We start from the raw sequence: 14,798 nt of genomic DNA on the forward strand, positions 1-14,798 counted from the left end.
GAAACGATCCGGGCCTGCCAGCCATGGAGAACTTTCAGCGGCAAGTTCGGAAATAAATGTGAGGGGCAACAGGTGGGTCTCCGACGAAGGGAGAGGGGCCGCCAGCTGAGCTATTTCTCCAGCCTTGCGCCACAAGTGCAAGCCGCGCCAATTTTTTATATAGGCTTGGTAAGCGGCTCTGTTTGCAATAGAAAAGTCCCCCCCCCCCCCCCGTGCTAAATAAGTGGTTTAGTATAGCTGTTTGAGCCTTTTCAATTCCATCGCTGGAATGTCTGCAGTAAGCGTATACCAAACCAAGGCGTAGCGCATTTGTCTCTCGTCGAGGCCGTTGAAAATGCCGCCGCGGAGGTGTAGGGCACCAGGCGTTGTGTTGTTATACGCGAGGTCACGAGTTTGATATACGTGAGGTCACGTAACCTAGAGGTTATTTTAATGGCTTTTAATGTAGAGTTTACCAGTTGAGCCGGTACCTTCATAAGTCTGATCTGGCTCTAACAGCTCTGTGTAGTTACTGCAACGACAGTGAGTCAATTGAACATTACCTATTGTCATGTCGACGATTTTCTAGGCTCTCGTACCAGCTCCGGGTACAGCTTCGCCGCAGTCTGGGGACTTCCATGGCACTGCCGGCTCTACCTTCACTCGGGGCTCACGAGACGGGGTTCTGCAGCCGGGATGTTTTCTCTGCCCTACTGAGCTCAATTGGAACCACTAATCAATCCCCACTATAATTGGCATCGTTTACTCTCGTCACTTCTAATTTTTTTTCTATTTATCAGTCTCTTGCTCATTCGTTTAATTTGTTTTTTTCTTGGTTGTAGGTTCAAAATGTTTTCCAACCAGTTTAAATTATCTTTGTATAGTGTCCCGCCAAGAAACGTTTTTTCTTTCTCCGGCCAGCCATGATTGGCCGTTTCCCTCATTGGGTATTGTCTATACTCTAAGGAACAACAATGACTCACAAGAAGGCGGAGAGCGAACAGAACTGCGCAAGTGAACTAAATTCAATAACGGAATTCTCACATTACAAAGGCGCGTGTGGATTTCTGATTCTAATTGTGGGGGTTTAACGCGCCGACGCTACACAGGCGATGGGGCGCGCCGTAGTGGAGGGCTCCGGATTAATTTTGACCACCTGGGGATCATTAACGTGCGCTGAAATCTCGAACACACGGGCGTTTTCGCTTTTCACCTCCATCAGAAAAGCGGCCGCCGCGGCCGGCAATCGAACCCGCGTCCTTGGGCTCAGCAGCACAACGCCTTTGACACTGAGCCACCGCAGCGGGTCACTTAATGCAGAACAGCCACTAATAAATGAAGACTTTAAAGAAAGACCAGCCACCGCGGCTAGTCTGAGTTGAAGTGGACAGATATTACGGTGAAAAGGCGCGCGTCGGGGATCGCCCTTATCCTCCGTATTCCTGTTGCGACGACTATACTCGGTGACAACTTAAAAACGGCACCAGAAGTTGCCGCTGTGCCTTATCACCGTAGCCGGATGTTTCTCCGCGGGCGCAAGTAGGGCGTTACTGGGAATATTTTGAACATGGCGGGAGCCGTTTCCGTGATTTTTTGGACTTAATATGCTTATAAACCACTCCAGTGACGACAAGCAAACTGCGTGAGACAAGGCAGACGATATCACGCATTCATAGCAAACCCCTTTCAAAACGCGCGCGCACTGACGTAATGGGTCTGGCGCTTTGGCGGAGTGATACACTACATGAGGTGGTGCCGTTCTTGAGTTGTAACCGAGTATAGGAAAACGCATTTACGCGCAGTATTTTTTCACATCTTTTCAAAGCAAAAAGAAAATTCTTTTGAAGTATAAAGAAAACGCTTTTTGACCTGCAACAAAATTCGTTATGTAATAATTGCAACCTACCACTAACTTGAGCCTGGAGAAAAAATTCCGAATGCGTGATCTGTTTAGAGGTTCCCTGCGCAAGAAAACAAAAACGATAAAAATTAACTAAGAAATTTTGCATGCTTGAGTACATGAACAGCTGCGACAAATTAAATTGCAATTTATATGCCCAATAAAAATACGGGATCTGCAATCGATTGAATGAGAGAAAATAAATAAATATTAGTCATTCCCTCCCCTCTCTCTTTTTTTCTCCCCATCTCTTCGTTAAAGGCGGTACCGTGGCGCGGCTGATCTCTCCTTTATGCGCGCAGCGCCCTACGAGCGATGTGGGTCAAACGTAATTAAGAGCGACGTGAAGGATGCGTTAGCGACCCTACTTGACCGCAAGACGAAGCAGCTGAAGGCTTCTCACGTTCAAGAAAGCCATCTCGTCCCGTGCCAAAGGTCTGTACGTTATTACGCACGTGATATTCGTCCGCATGGCCAGAACGAGTTGGACTCGCAGAAAGTGGGAAATGTTGCAGCAATCATAATAAACGCTTGTTTTCGCTTTGGATGAAGACTTGCGTAGTAAAAATCACAGAAAGCGAATTATTCGCTCCACCAGCATCAAATGAAAGACAAATGTATTATGCTGTATGCCACTCATCATAGAAAATATAGCGATCCGATCCCAAAAACAGCGATCCGATTTCAGAGAGAGAGAGAGAGAGAGAGAGAGAGAGAGAGAGAGAGAGAGAGAGAGAGAGAGAGAGAGAGAGAGAGAGAGAGAGAGAGAGAGAGAGAAGCGACCACGCTTATGAAAATCGGTGGCAGCTGGGGCTGAAAATTCCCATGATGTCCCAAAGGCCACCCCCGAAGCACGGCTTAACATATATTGCGGAGCCCGCCACGTAGCGTGAAGTTGCTGCGTTGTGAAACATTATTACTTAACGCACGAGGGAACAGGACAGAGGAACACAGTACATAGCGCTTGCCCTGTCTCCTTCGGAAGTCCTGTTCCCTCGCGCGCTAAGTAATAATGTTTCACAACCGCAACCGACTATAGCCCACATTGATGCTGCGACATTCCAGCGTTGGTTCCCCGGGCCTAAGTCGGCGCCATTACGCTACCGACCGGTTGATGTGATGTTTTATTTCGTTCTAAAGGACGTCAGCATGATTGACGCGGTTAAATGCCGTCAGCTGACACAGCGGGGATATTCTACTGAAGCTTGCAGAGCTTATTAAACGTATAGCCGCGGTATCTAACCGGTGAACGTCCGTCGAAGCCCATCCTGTTTCTCTTGACTGAGGCAAACTTGATTCTAAAGTTCCCCGTCCATGTGCCATGACCAAACGCACCACTACAGCTTTCCACCTATGCAAACATAATGGCATCGACAAATTGGCGCGCTTCTTCTATCTTTTCAAACAGACCTCGCGACGAATACAAGTGTTCGTGCTTCTATTATGCTTTCTGCTAACCCTGCGCAACACAGAGGCGAACAGTAAACAGAAGTGGCTTCTATGAACTTACCCATATAACCAGTTTTGCGAATGAATGCTTGAAAAGTCACGGAAAATTTGCGTAAGGTGCACTCCTTATTCATATTCTTATTTACCATACTAGATCGAAATTTTTGCGGGACGTGACGGGGGGGGGGGGGGGGGGGGATCTGGGAGGAGTTTCGTATTTGGAACACTGCCGACGAGTCAGTCGAGCACCAGATGCTTCCGCTTCGCTTTCCGTGAAATATTTCGCCTTATTCAAAGCCCTGCGGTCCTCCCCTCGTCAGGGCAATCTGCTCGAAACTTGTTTACAGGTGCAGTCTTTATATGTCTCGTCAAGAGGTCGGCGACTTCATGAGGTTATGACTTTATATGAGGTCGGCCCTAGCCTCAAATGAACCTCCACCTTCCGATGTGAGATGAGGCGGAGTGGAGGTTTGCTAGCGAGTAAAGTTGAAGTTCTGGCTTCAACCTCAGTAGGTGAGTCTGAGGTTGAGCGAGCCAGAGAATCGACCCCGGGTTAAGGCCACATTTTACGCGCCTAGTTTTCCACTCGGACACTCGTTTATTCTAGCGTAATCTCTGTAGCACTGTACGAAATTAAACGCATCTTTGTGATATGCAGATAACTCCTAAATTAGTGTCACAATGTTTTGCAAAGCTTGCTCAACGTACTTTCACTCAATTACTCTTTTGAGACTACACATGAATGGTGGCGACATTTGCATTGATTGAGGCTAATTTATACTTTTTTACTTATCGCTTTGGTTTTCGTTTGGCAAAACACCTTGTCTACTAAATAATGCTTCCAATCCTCCAGCGCTCACCAAGAAGCATGCCCAGTTTTATCCCTATTCACAGTTTTCATTCATTCAGCAGGTTACCGGCAATTGTGCTGCGTTGTAAATGCGTCCGTTTCACGTGCCATGCAGCGCGTTAAATCGTCAAATAAATAATCAAGTTTACTTCAAATTTTTGTGCGTGATATCAAACTGAGGTCGAGTATAGATTGAATTTAAGATGAGGTTGAGGTTAAATCGGGGAACTAATTACATGTTAAGACGAGCTCCACTAAGTTAGCGTCAACCTGTACGGCCAGGTAGAAGTTCAGGTTAGGAGTCAGAAAAGTGATTTGTGTTTGGGGTAACGTTGAAGCCAGTAAGGTCCTTTACCCATCTCAGGTCTCGCCACGACTCAAGAGCCATTTACAGATTCAAAAGAGTTTTCTTCTGAAAGAATAGAGATACTCGGTGGTACTATAGGGAAGACGCTCTTTTTATAGAAAACAAGCCTCCAATCAAGTGAGCAGGAGAGGCGATGCGTTTCCTGTCCTTGTACGTGAGTGTACTATCGTGGTTTTCTCACCATACATATAGGTGAGAGAGCGTATTGTTATCGTACTAACTCGGCGTACACCACTCTGTTTTTACTGTCAGTGATGTTTAAAATAAACTGTAATCGAGCAACGCTGGGGTCGAAGGTTAAGTGTGAATAGGACTAGCCGACCGAACTGCGATAAAGGTTACAGTCTGAGACCGCAATCACGGCATGAAAACATCTCGAATATTTGACGCTTCGCGTAACGTATATTTAAGCATTGATGGATCAGCCCTGTGTCTTAGTCCTTGTTTAAAAGGAAGACGCATTGCCTCTTTCGGGCTTTTCATCTTCTTCATCGCGATATTAAAACCATCATCGGGGTGGGCCTCTGCCGCTCGTCTCTTTTTTAACAGCCCTCGAAGCTTATGGCGCACTCTACGCTCCGTGGGCACTTCATTCGAAGCGCTCGCAAAGCGCAGACATTGTCCATGCTTATTAAGCCAACATGGCCGGGCCAAAGATTTTCAAATATGCATCGTCCATTAGCCATGGTGACTGATGAGGTCGCGAATTCAACCAGAAGTTGGTTACTTAAATGCACGAGTGAGCTAGCAATGTCAGATATCGGAGAACTGGCGCTGCAGAGGTCGAAGAGATGAGACTGCACGTAAGTGGTCGCAATGAACATGGCGGGTGAATGACTGCCAGAGAGTTCGATGAAAACTGACACACCTTCTCTTTCGAGTCACGGGCGACGGCGCACACTAAGCGCACGAGCTAGGTGCGCGTTCTCGCAGCCTCGCTGTGCGGCTTTATTCCGGCGTGGGCCGGAGGGGAGCGAGCGGGCCCCCGCAGGTGGATGATCAAGTGAGCGTGCCAATGACCAACGATGCACGCAGTGGCCCGTTGACCGAAGCCGCCTTGAGGGCGACCGATCCCGGCGGGCAAACAAGGGGCCTGCGTCCCCACAACGCGAATCGCGCCGCGGAAAACCGGAATATCAACCGGCATCGGGGATGCGGAGGGGGCTCGCACCTCCTAACGGATCGCCGACGTCGGCTCGCGGAAGTGGCATTCCTCCTAGCCGACTGACCTTGCACCAAGAAGGAGAGGGCCCTAATTGCACGCCGGAATGCTCGGCTCGCTCTCTCCCGTCTCTTGGCCGCTTTGTCTCGCGAAACCCCCTTTTTTTATTCAATTTGCGGCGTCCCGCGAGGGGGTTCGTGCGCGCGTGCCGCGCTCTTCTGCCGGGCTTTTGCGGCAAATCGACGTCCTAATGACGCCCGAAGCGCTCCCCAGCCATGACATTTGATCCGCCTAATGGATATTTTAGACTGCGCGGGCGACACGCCCTCCCTCGGTGACGAGGTCGCAGTTCGCTCCGTTCGCCGTTCTTTCGGCGCCGCTGACGGAATTTCTGCAGAGGAAGCGACCGGGCAACGGTCCTCGCGTCCCGTTTCGGCCTCATAGGCGTCTATAAAATGGGGCGCTATTCTGGGAAGTGCCCGCGGGTCGCGAGTGTCTAACCTGTGAGCTACGTTTGACCTCAGGCTCTATGCGTTTGACCTAGACTTCGGCCACCCGCGCGTTAATGGCGCCACGCGCGCTCGCAAACGTGGGAACGACAATATTTACCCGGCTGTTCACGGCTACGGAAAAATTACAAACGGTTGGTCCGCACAAGTCGCGCCACGAGAGACGTCGCCGAACGCAGCCGAAACGTGCGAGAATTGTTCGCGGAACGTCGCAAATAAAACGCTGAAGAAAGTTAAACAATTTTCAGCATACACGTACGTAGTCCGGGTATATGGAGCACGCGGCTGCGCAATAACGTATAATGCACCATTACTGCCTACGTGCATACAAGATCGATGCCTAAACGGACCAGTAAAATCTGTTTTACTCGACAAAAAACTTCCGCTTAGCAGCCTTACTGCAATCCTATAAAAATAAAATGTTTTGAAGCTCCTGTTCTGTGTAATTAACAATTTCGCTTACGCGAATTTTGCTGAACGCGATGTCAACGTGCGTTGTATTTTTCCGTCTGTTTCCGCCTCGTTGTGTAATTGAGGCCGCCAAGGCAAGATAGGTATTGCGCTAATGAGCACGAGATCGGGGGCTAGTTTCCGGGCTGCATTGGTTCGTTTTTATGACAAGAGCTGTACAAGGAACACTTTCTTCCGGAAAAATGACGTTGCGGATTGTATGTTACTGAGATCGGTAGCTCTTGCTTCAATTGAAGAGGTCATGAAGGCAAAATACAATGTTGTCTGATTTAAAAGAACTAACGTCTTATACATCCCTCAACTACATTCCAGCACCGAAAGACGTTTTCTAACTAAAAAAAAAAGACATAAAATACTGAAAAACGTTCAAATGTCGCGCTAGACGACATCAGCGGTGACGCAGCCTAAAAAACACAGGAAAGAAACAGAGTCATGTTTCTTGACTGTGACTTAGGCCGGTGGCCACCAATCGCACAAACAAGATACTGTGAAACCTCGTTAGACCGTACCTGACGGAGACGCGAAAAAAGTACGCATTAGCCGGCACTACGGTTTATCCGAATGCATTATGCTAAGGGGAAACCGGGTCGGAGATTCGGCTAACTATGGCTTATGCGGGTGCGGTTTTACTGCGAAGCCACGAGAACCCGACCGGAAAGTGGATATATTGTTTAACGGCCAAGTTGTTTAGCAAATCGTTATTTACCGTGTCCGCAGTTAAAAATAACTAGAAAAAGCCGAGAGCACGTGAGCGCGTGCCTCGCGGTTTCCGCCCAGCGTCCGACTAGCCATATATAGCTAGTCGCTGCTACTTCATCGGTCTTTCTTAATGTTGCTCGAAGTTCGAGCTAATATTTGTATCGTTGTTATCGGGACAAAGCAGTCATTTTAGTTAACCCAGCTGGTGATTTGTGTTTGGGGCCGGCCCCTTAAAAAAACGCATTTCGTAGTATACCGGAGATCTGATCCATGCCCCATTCGCAGTCAGGGTGCGTTCCTGGATACTAGCAAAAGTTTGTCCGTAATAACTCATGACCCCGCCACTCCACGCTAATGTGACGAGCGGACTGATGAGTGGGATAATGAGCCCGACCCTCTTCATAAAGAAAGCAGGTCGTCTCGCTCTCACACGCTAGGGACGACCTGAACGAGGAGGCGTGTGCGTGCGTGTGCGTTTCAATGCAGCAATCATGTGTCATCATATTCGGTGTTCTAGCACTGAATGCTACGCATAATTTTGCTGCTTCTGAACAATTTGTATGCGTCAGAGCTGGTACCGGATTACAACGTGACAGTTTGGCAGCGCCAACCATGTTACACGCGTGAAAGCAGCATATATGTTCCAGCTGCTTGACGCGTTTGTCAATATCTCACTGCGGTTATGTTCTACTCTGTGGGAACGTAACGCTTTGGTAGTCTTTAGAGTGTGCACACTTGATTCGTAGCACGGGTGCTGGTTTCTTGTGGTCGATCCACTTGTGCCTGGGCTCCAAAGTAATTGATTGATTCATTCGTTGATTGCTTCGTGCGGCAGCGTCTGTGGCTACGCGCGCTGCAGCAGCGTACGTTTCTGCTTATGAAGCGCTGTCCAACACACCACGGTGGGGATGTGCAACACTGTGGGCATGTATCACTTTGAGAACGCGACAGTTAGCTCGAGACCTCGTTTCGGGGTACGCCCTCATTGATCAGCAATCCCCCGAACGGTAAGGTATGTAGAAGAATCCACATTTGGGTGATGTGTATACTTACCGAACATCTTGAGGAGCAGCACGGAAAACAAATACACAAGGAAGGAAGTAAACGGGACGGTATGTCTCGGTATTCGTCGGTATGCACAGGAGCTTAACACTAGCGTTTAGTTCTGAGGTCTGACGACGCCAACCGGTACCCGTACAATGAGCATTTTTTTCCCAGTGGGTACCGGTTGACGACGTTAGCCCTCAGAGCGTGACGTAAAACCTGAAGTCTAGCCGTCGCATACCCGCGACTCTTACTCCCGTTTTTTCGCATCATATATACCTGCACGCAAGCGGGGTCATACACTGCAAACGCAAGGGCCATCACATACCCGCGTCCTCCTCTCCATCTGCTGTGCCAGAAGTTGTGATGGATATATCCGATCATCACCTTAGCGAAAAAAATCATTGCGCGCGCTAGTTATAAATCGGAAAATGCGGGCGGCGTCACCGAGTGAGCGATTTTGTATATATCAACAAATACCGTTGAGATAGGTTAATAGAGCTTTCGCACTGAAACTGTGCGTGTTTCATGCATGCCGTCGGCTTGGATGGAATAGAATTTTAGGATATACTTTTGTAAGCCCTGACAAACGCGTTCCTTTTCAACCATGGCTTCCACCTCCCATGCTGCAGTGCGTTTATACCACTCGCGTACGCAGAGGGGGGGACTAGGTGGCCCCTGCCCTCCCCCCCCCCCCCCTCCCCCTAACGTTTTTGGGACGGAGGTGATTTTTAAGGCTGGGTCAACCAAGAGCCATTTTTTGTTATTGGGTTAGTTTGTTTTTGTTGTTTTTATTATTAGTTACTATTTTTGCTTGTTTGATATTAAAGGGGTACTGAAACCAATTTTTGGTGTTAATATTATTACACGGTTCGCTTCCTTTACTCAATAGAATAATACCCTGGCTGAAATATGAGCGGCCTGAGACGCATGGAACATACTTCAATTTGATCTGATTTACTCCGCCGACGGAACAACACGCGAGCGGTGCGCAGCAAATTGACATCACCGCGACATCACTCCGTGAGAGGGAAGTGACGTAGCCGTCTGCCTCCAACGCTTGTCAGAAACTCGTGACGTCACTTCACGCGCGCGGCCCGGTGAGTGGCGATTGGGCGCTAGCGCGTTCACGATATGATACACGTAGCCAGAGCTACAGGCATAACCACTGTCCAGAAAGCCACTCTTACCAAAAATAAAGTTCCACATGCGGGAAAGGAGCCGATAATATAGCCCAGAATCACAACAGTAGCCGCCATCAGATATTGTATTGAAAGCGGTCATCAAATTTCCGCCGCAATGGTAGGCCTAACGCCTTCATGCAGCTCATCCTCTCAGTTCCGGCGAGTGGGCGGTCGAAACAACGCCTTCTCCGGCCTTTGCGGTGTTTGATCGTCCGCACAAAACGGTGAGGTCATTCCGTGATTCTGTCGCACGCACCCTCCGGCTGGAAGCGCGGGAAAACAAAACGGACGATATTCAGGCCATTCAATGTAATAAATTATCGCGCGCTCAAGTATTTGAAGTGCTGTTTCGGGTTCACCAGGCCGTTAAGCATTGATTAAAATAAATAAAAAAGGACAAAATGTTGGTGTCAGCACTCTTTTAATATGAAGTGGTAATTTGTATTTGTTATACTTTTCTCAATTTTTTAAGTGCACCCCCCCCCCCCCCCTGAAGCAAAATCCTGCGAAAGCCACTGGTTTATAGCGTTTTCTTTATTACATGCGTACGCATGCATCAGCGCTATTTGGTTTCTATTAAGCCTTCCCTACCTCTCCGACAGCAAGGCTGCGGTATTCGCAGTCGTGGCCGAGTGGTTAAGGCGATGGACTCGAAATCCATTGGGGTTTCCCCGCACAGGTTCGAATCCTGTCGGCTGCGTTTTTTTTTTCTTTTTTCACCGACTGACACTGAAATTCAGCAACCGGCATTATTGGTTTGCAGTATGTGTTTACTTATACAGGGAAGGTGTCTACGTCGAGGATCCAGCAAATCGTCTCCAACGACAGACCGAGCGAGCGTAGAAATATTCAGTGTGGGTAAAATTTATAAAAAAAAATAAACAGAAAGGTTTTAGGGCCTCCATATTTTGATATAAGACGGCTTACAATGATTCCTTAAGAATGTATTCTCAGCAATGCGTTTGTGTTTAGAGGTGCGGTCAACTTTTAAAAAATCGGTGTAGTCTTTGTTTTTGTAAGCTGGCTTTCCCAAATTTGCACCTTATACAGTGAAGCATGACCAGCTACGGAAGGAGTATGGTTACAGCCCGACTTTGTGCTCTGTCTACCACCGCCGCCTGATTCCTCAGTCGTGTATACCCCTCGCCACGCGCGGCGTCTCTCTCCCCTCTGACATTGCGCTCTGCCGGGGGTTCTTCGGCGGCCATCTGTGCGGCGCACTAGAGTCTGCGCCGTGATTGGCGCAGCCGTGCTATAACGAAACGTCATGATCTCTACCCACCAATATTGCGTGTCCTTATAATGTGGCGTAGTGGTAGTCATCGCAGCAATGTCCTTATAATTTAACATAGCAAATCCCCGATATAACTAAACCTCAACATGGCAAATCCTAACTGAGCTCCAGCTTCACTGGTCTTCCCTCTTCACAGAGTGGAAGGGCTCTGATTTTTTGTTTGCTTCGCCAATTGAAGTGTGTCGTCTGTCGAAATGTTTTCAGAACTCAATGTTTTATTTCATACTTTATTCTAAAGCCTTCTACCTCATGCACGAACCATCTTTGTATGGTCCACATAACAACGTATTTTGTTTAAATCTCATAGATGGACGTAGCTAAGGTTCAACAAAACATCGTTATTTCTGATTTGTTCTAATACGTGAACTTACCAAGTTCGAAACGAATGACCGGAGAAATTCCATGAAACCATAAAGCTCCGTAGGAGTGCGGGTTTTAGAAGCTTCATTTAAATTTCCCTAGTAAAAGAGAAAAAAAAAAAACATTCGATCTTAGACACGGTTTTATTCGTTATTATTATCCGGAGACATGGTATTTCTTCGGTATACATTCTGTTACACACGCACAAAAGAAGAATTTCTACGCGTTAAAAAACTGAGAGGTAAACGTGGCTTCAAATCTTTGGCAGACTGAAAACTTTTGGTGTGAGTAAGGTGGGGGACTTGCCAAGCCGTACGGGCACACGGCCTCTGAACAGAGGCCGTGTGCCCGTACGGCTAGGCAAGCCCCCCGTACGGCTAGGCAACACCGCGAAGAAAAGCTCGGGTCTCGTCTGGTCTCAAGGCGTGTGCCCCGCACTGTTGCGCTCGGTCTACAGGCGGTTTTTCAACGGGCGGAGCTCGCACTTAGCGTTTTTGCAGCGCTGGCGTAGCAGCTCGCGATCTGACTTCCTTCGGCGGCCGGCAGCGGCGCGCCGCCGCCGCCGGGGCGAGCGCCCAGCCGACCCCATTTCAAAGGCGCGTTCCGACTCACACGAAAGACAAGCGTGTCTTTCAGCGATGACGAGCGTGCCGCTGCGTGCAGAGCGATGCGTACAAATGGACGGGCCGGGAGCAGAAAGAAACGCCGCAATTTCCTGCGCCGGGAATTCGGGTCCCCGCGCAGCGGCCCAGCCGTCAATAGCCGTTCCCAGCCCTAGTCCAATCTAGGGCCCCGTAGCCTGGCGCAGCCAGCCCGTAAACGCCTCGGCGGAACTGCACTTGCAAGGCGCGGACGCGACATGCGGCGGACAGCGCAGAGTTAAGCCGGATTTTACGCCGCGCTTCGAATCGTGCCGCCGCTTCTGAGCAACATTTTCGGGACCTACTTGCAGCGGCTCGCGCTGGAAGCTGCCGGGGCAGCCTCGGGATTCTCCGGTCCGCAGACGTCCAACGCGACGAAGCTACGGCGAGGCGAGCGCTCAAGGACGGGCGCATTCCGCGCCGGTGTATTTTGGTTCGTGAGCTCGGCTCGGAGCGCGTGAATTAACGAGCGATCCCTCGTAGGTGCCCACGGTACGTGTTTGCGATTGCGTGGACACCCTTTCCTCTGTTGCTTCAGAGGCCGGATAGAAGAAGGGGGTTCATTTCTTTCTTTTTTTAAATTTTACTCTATCGGAAACTTCCCACCGCGCCAATTGTATACAACGTACGGACGCCAAAAGTGGTATAAAGGAAAAAAATCGCGAGAACGCTTTTTTTTTGTGTGTTTTATATTTATCCTTGTCAACTTGCCCAGTGTGCTATATACATTATAATGCCAACCTTCTCCCCTATCCTCTTATTCCTATGTATTCTTTCCTCCCTCCCCCTCCCCCCCCCCCCCTACACCAGCAGGCGTTCCGGTGTCCGCCCCCTAGGCGAGACAATTTACGCCTGTTGGTGGATCTTTCCCTTCCAATGAACAATAAATACATACATACATGTCGCAATAGTTTCTTACTCATCAAAGCACCTCTCCCCCCCCCAATCCCCCCACAAAAAAAAAAAAAATGAAAGACCAGTTTGCTTTTTCAATTATTAGGTCTCGGTGCATCCACGTGATTGATTTCATCAGTATATTTGAGGACTTATGGTTAGCGTTCGGCATAGGTTATTCCGCAAATGTAATGTAATGAGCGCTACCTTTGAAAATGCTAGAAATTCGGGCCAAGCGTCTAGTCAACCTGCAAGTGGTAACAGAAAGCCTGCTTTAAAGTTCGATCACTGAAGCCCCCCCCCCCCCCCCCCCCCCCCCCTTTGCCTCCAGAGAAATCGCACAGATTGTTAGCCCGTGCACTGACAGGTTTGAATGCGGGTTTGATTCAATTTCCGATCTACTCCTTAACCCGGGATGTAAACCAGACTACTATCATCTGGTCATTAAAGAAGTGCTCATTAAAGCGTCCAAAAGTGAATTTGTTGTGTTTAATTTAAGTGAATTTAATTTCAGTGCTCACTAATTAGCGCTTAAAAAGTAATTTTAATTAAAAATTCCAGCTACTCTTTCAGCAGCTTTCTCTCGAGAAAGTAAGCATGTACCCGAAATTATCTGCCAGCGAAATGGTGCGCCCGCATTTCCTGAGTCCAGGCTGTTCGGATGAGGTCGTCTGGGCAGCTTTGTCATCGCATAATTTGGGACAACCTTTGCAGCGCAGTCACGTGCGTTCTTGGTGTACGACGCTCAACCCCGGAAATATTCGGTCACGACTTCAAATGAACAAGTTCAAGGCTCGGCGTGTGGTATTTTTATTTACTAATTCAAAATACCTCACCCTAATGAACCAGTGCTTTGCATGCTTTAGTCCTATCGCAGCCCAATCTGACAAACGGCAGCCAAATTTGTTTTTACTACTTCTCTTCACCATGCGACCCACCGGCTGAACTACCCGTTAGATCTGTGGAAATTACTTCCCGTAATTTCCACAAATTTGTTTCGGCGCGTTCTCTTGTGCACTGTTCTTTTTGTGGTCTTTTCTCTTTTTTGTTGTTGTAATTTATGCGGAAGCTATGCAGGTTTCGTATGTTTTTCAAGCTAGCTCTTAAACACCATTTACTATTTGCTATGAACGTTGCCCGTAATAGCAACAAAAGACCGCCGCGTGCACCCCTCGTTTTTGTTCGGAGACCCATTTCAATTGCTTGAAGCAGGTAAGTCAGTCGTTGTCAATTTGTTCGTCGTGGCGAAGATCTTCATTACTGCACACGGAGGCAGAGAATCAAGCTTTGAGCAAAGCTGGCCTCAGTCCTGAAGCGAAACCTGTTAGGTTTCGACTCAAGTTCCCTGGGTGGTTTTTTGCGGCGGGTAGCTGCAAAAAACATGGCATAATTTAAAGGAAGGAAAAAACGGAGACACAGCGGCCATCTTCCGAGGAACCTCACGTGCGTTTAGAATTAAGCCCACTTGCCTGTAATCCAACCTTTCATTTCTTTGGCCTTTTCCTGCTCATTGGCCTGAGCTAATCTAGAGCAAACTCTGCCCCGCTAGAGAATTTTAACCGACCTCTCCTATCCGCAACTTTGAAGAGTATTCGTGAGAATTTTGCAAAGTTGTTCTACTTGTGCTTTAACTAGCCAGTTGAAGTGGAACTTGCTGCCGTAGACAAGCTAGTTGTGTGCTGTGCGTGCCTAACGCCACCCAAAATATCTATTGAAAATGTTCGCAAAAATGGCCGCGAACAGAACCAAGTGTCCCATAGATGCCGCAGGCAGCTGAAACACCATCACTCATTGGCGGACTGTTACTCCGAACATTTCCGAAATGCTTCCTCTCGCTCAAACCTGAATCTCCAGAAGGAGCTCACGGGTCGAACAGCCATAGTCGCCGAAGCACTGCGGTTTTCGGCCACCGAGCTGCACTAACCCTTTGTTGAATAACGTTTTATCTCTCTCTCTTTCGACTCGTACACAGCGTATACACAAGGGGCGTTTATA

General features: G+C 48.5%; 1 protein-coding gene and 1 non-coding gene across 2 annotated transcripts in view; both read left to right on the forward strand.

Annotated features, from left to right (window-relative positions):
• The window catches only part of Cad99c (cadherin 99C), a 206,807-nt gene that overhangs the window by 57,363 nt on the left and 134,646 nt on the right, over nucleotides 1-14,798 (forward strand). The gene's annotated exons all lie outside the window — the stretch shown is intronic.
• On the forward strand, nucleotides 10,233-10,314 carry Trnas-cga (transfer RNA serine (anticodon CGA)). The gene has a single exon. It is a non-coding gene; the product is annotated as a tRNA-Ser (tRNA).

This window comes from Haemaphysalis longicornis, unplaced genomic scaffold (assembly GCF_048455015.1).
Source record: "Haemaphysalis longicornis isolate Haplotype H1 unplaced genomic scaffold, Haemaphysalis longicornis Haplotype H1 scaffold_1, whole genome shotgun sequence".
NCBI classification, from domain to species: domain Eukaryota; kingdom Metazoa; phylum Arthropoda; class Arachnida; order Ixodida; family Ixodidae; genus Haemaphysalis; species Haemaphysalis longicornis.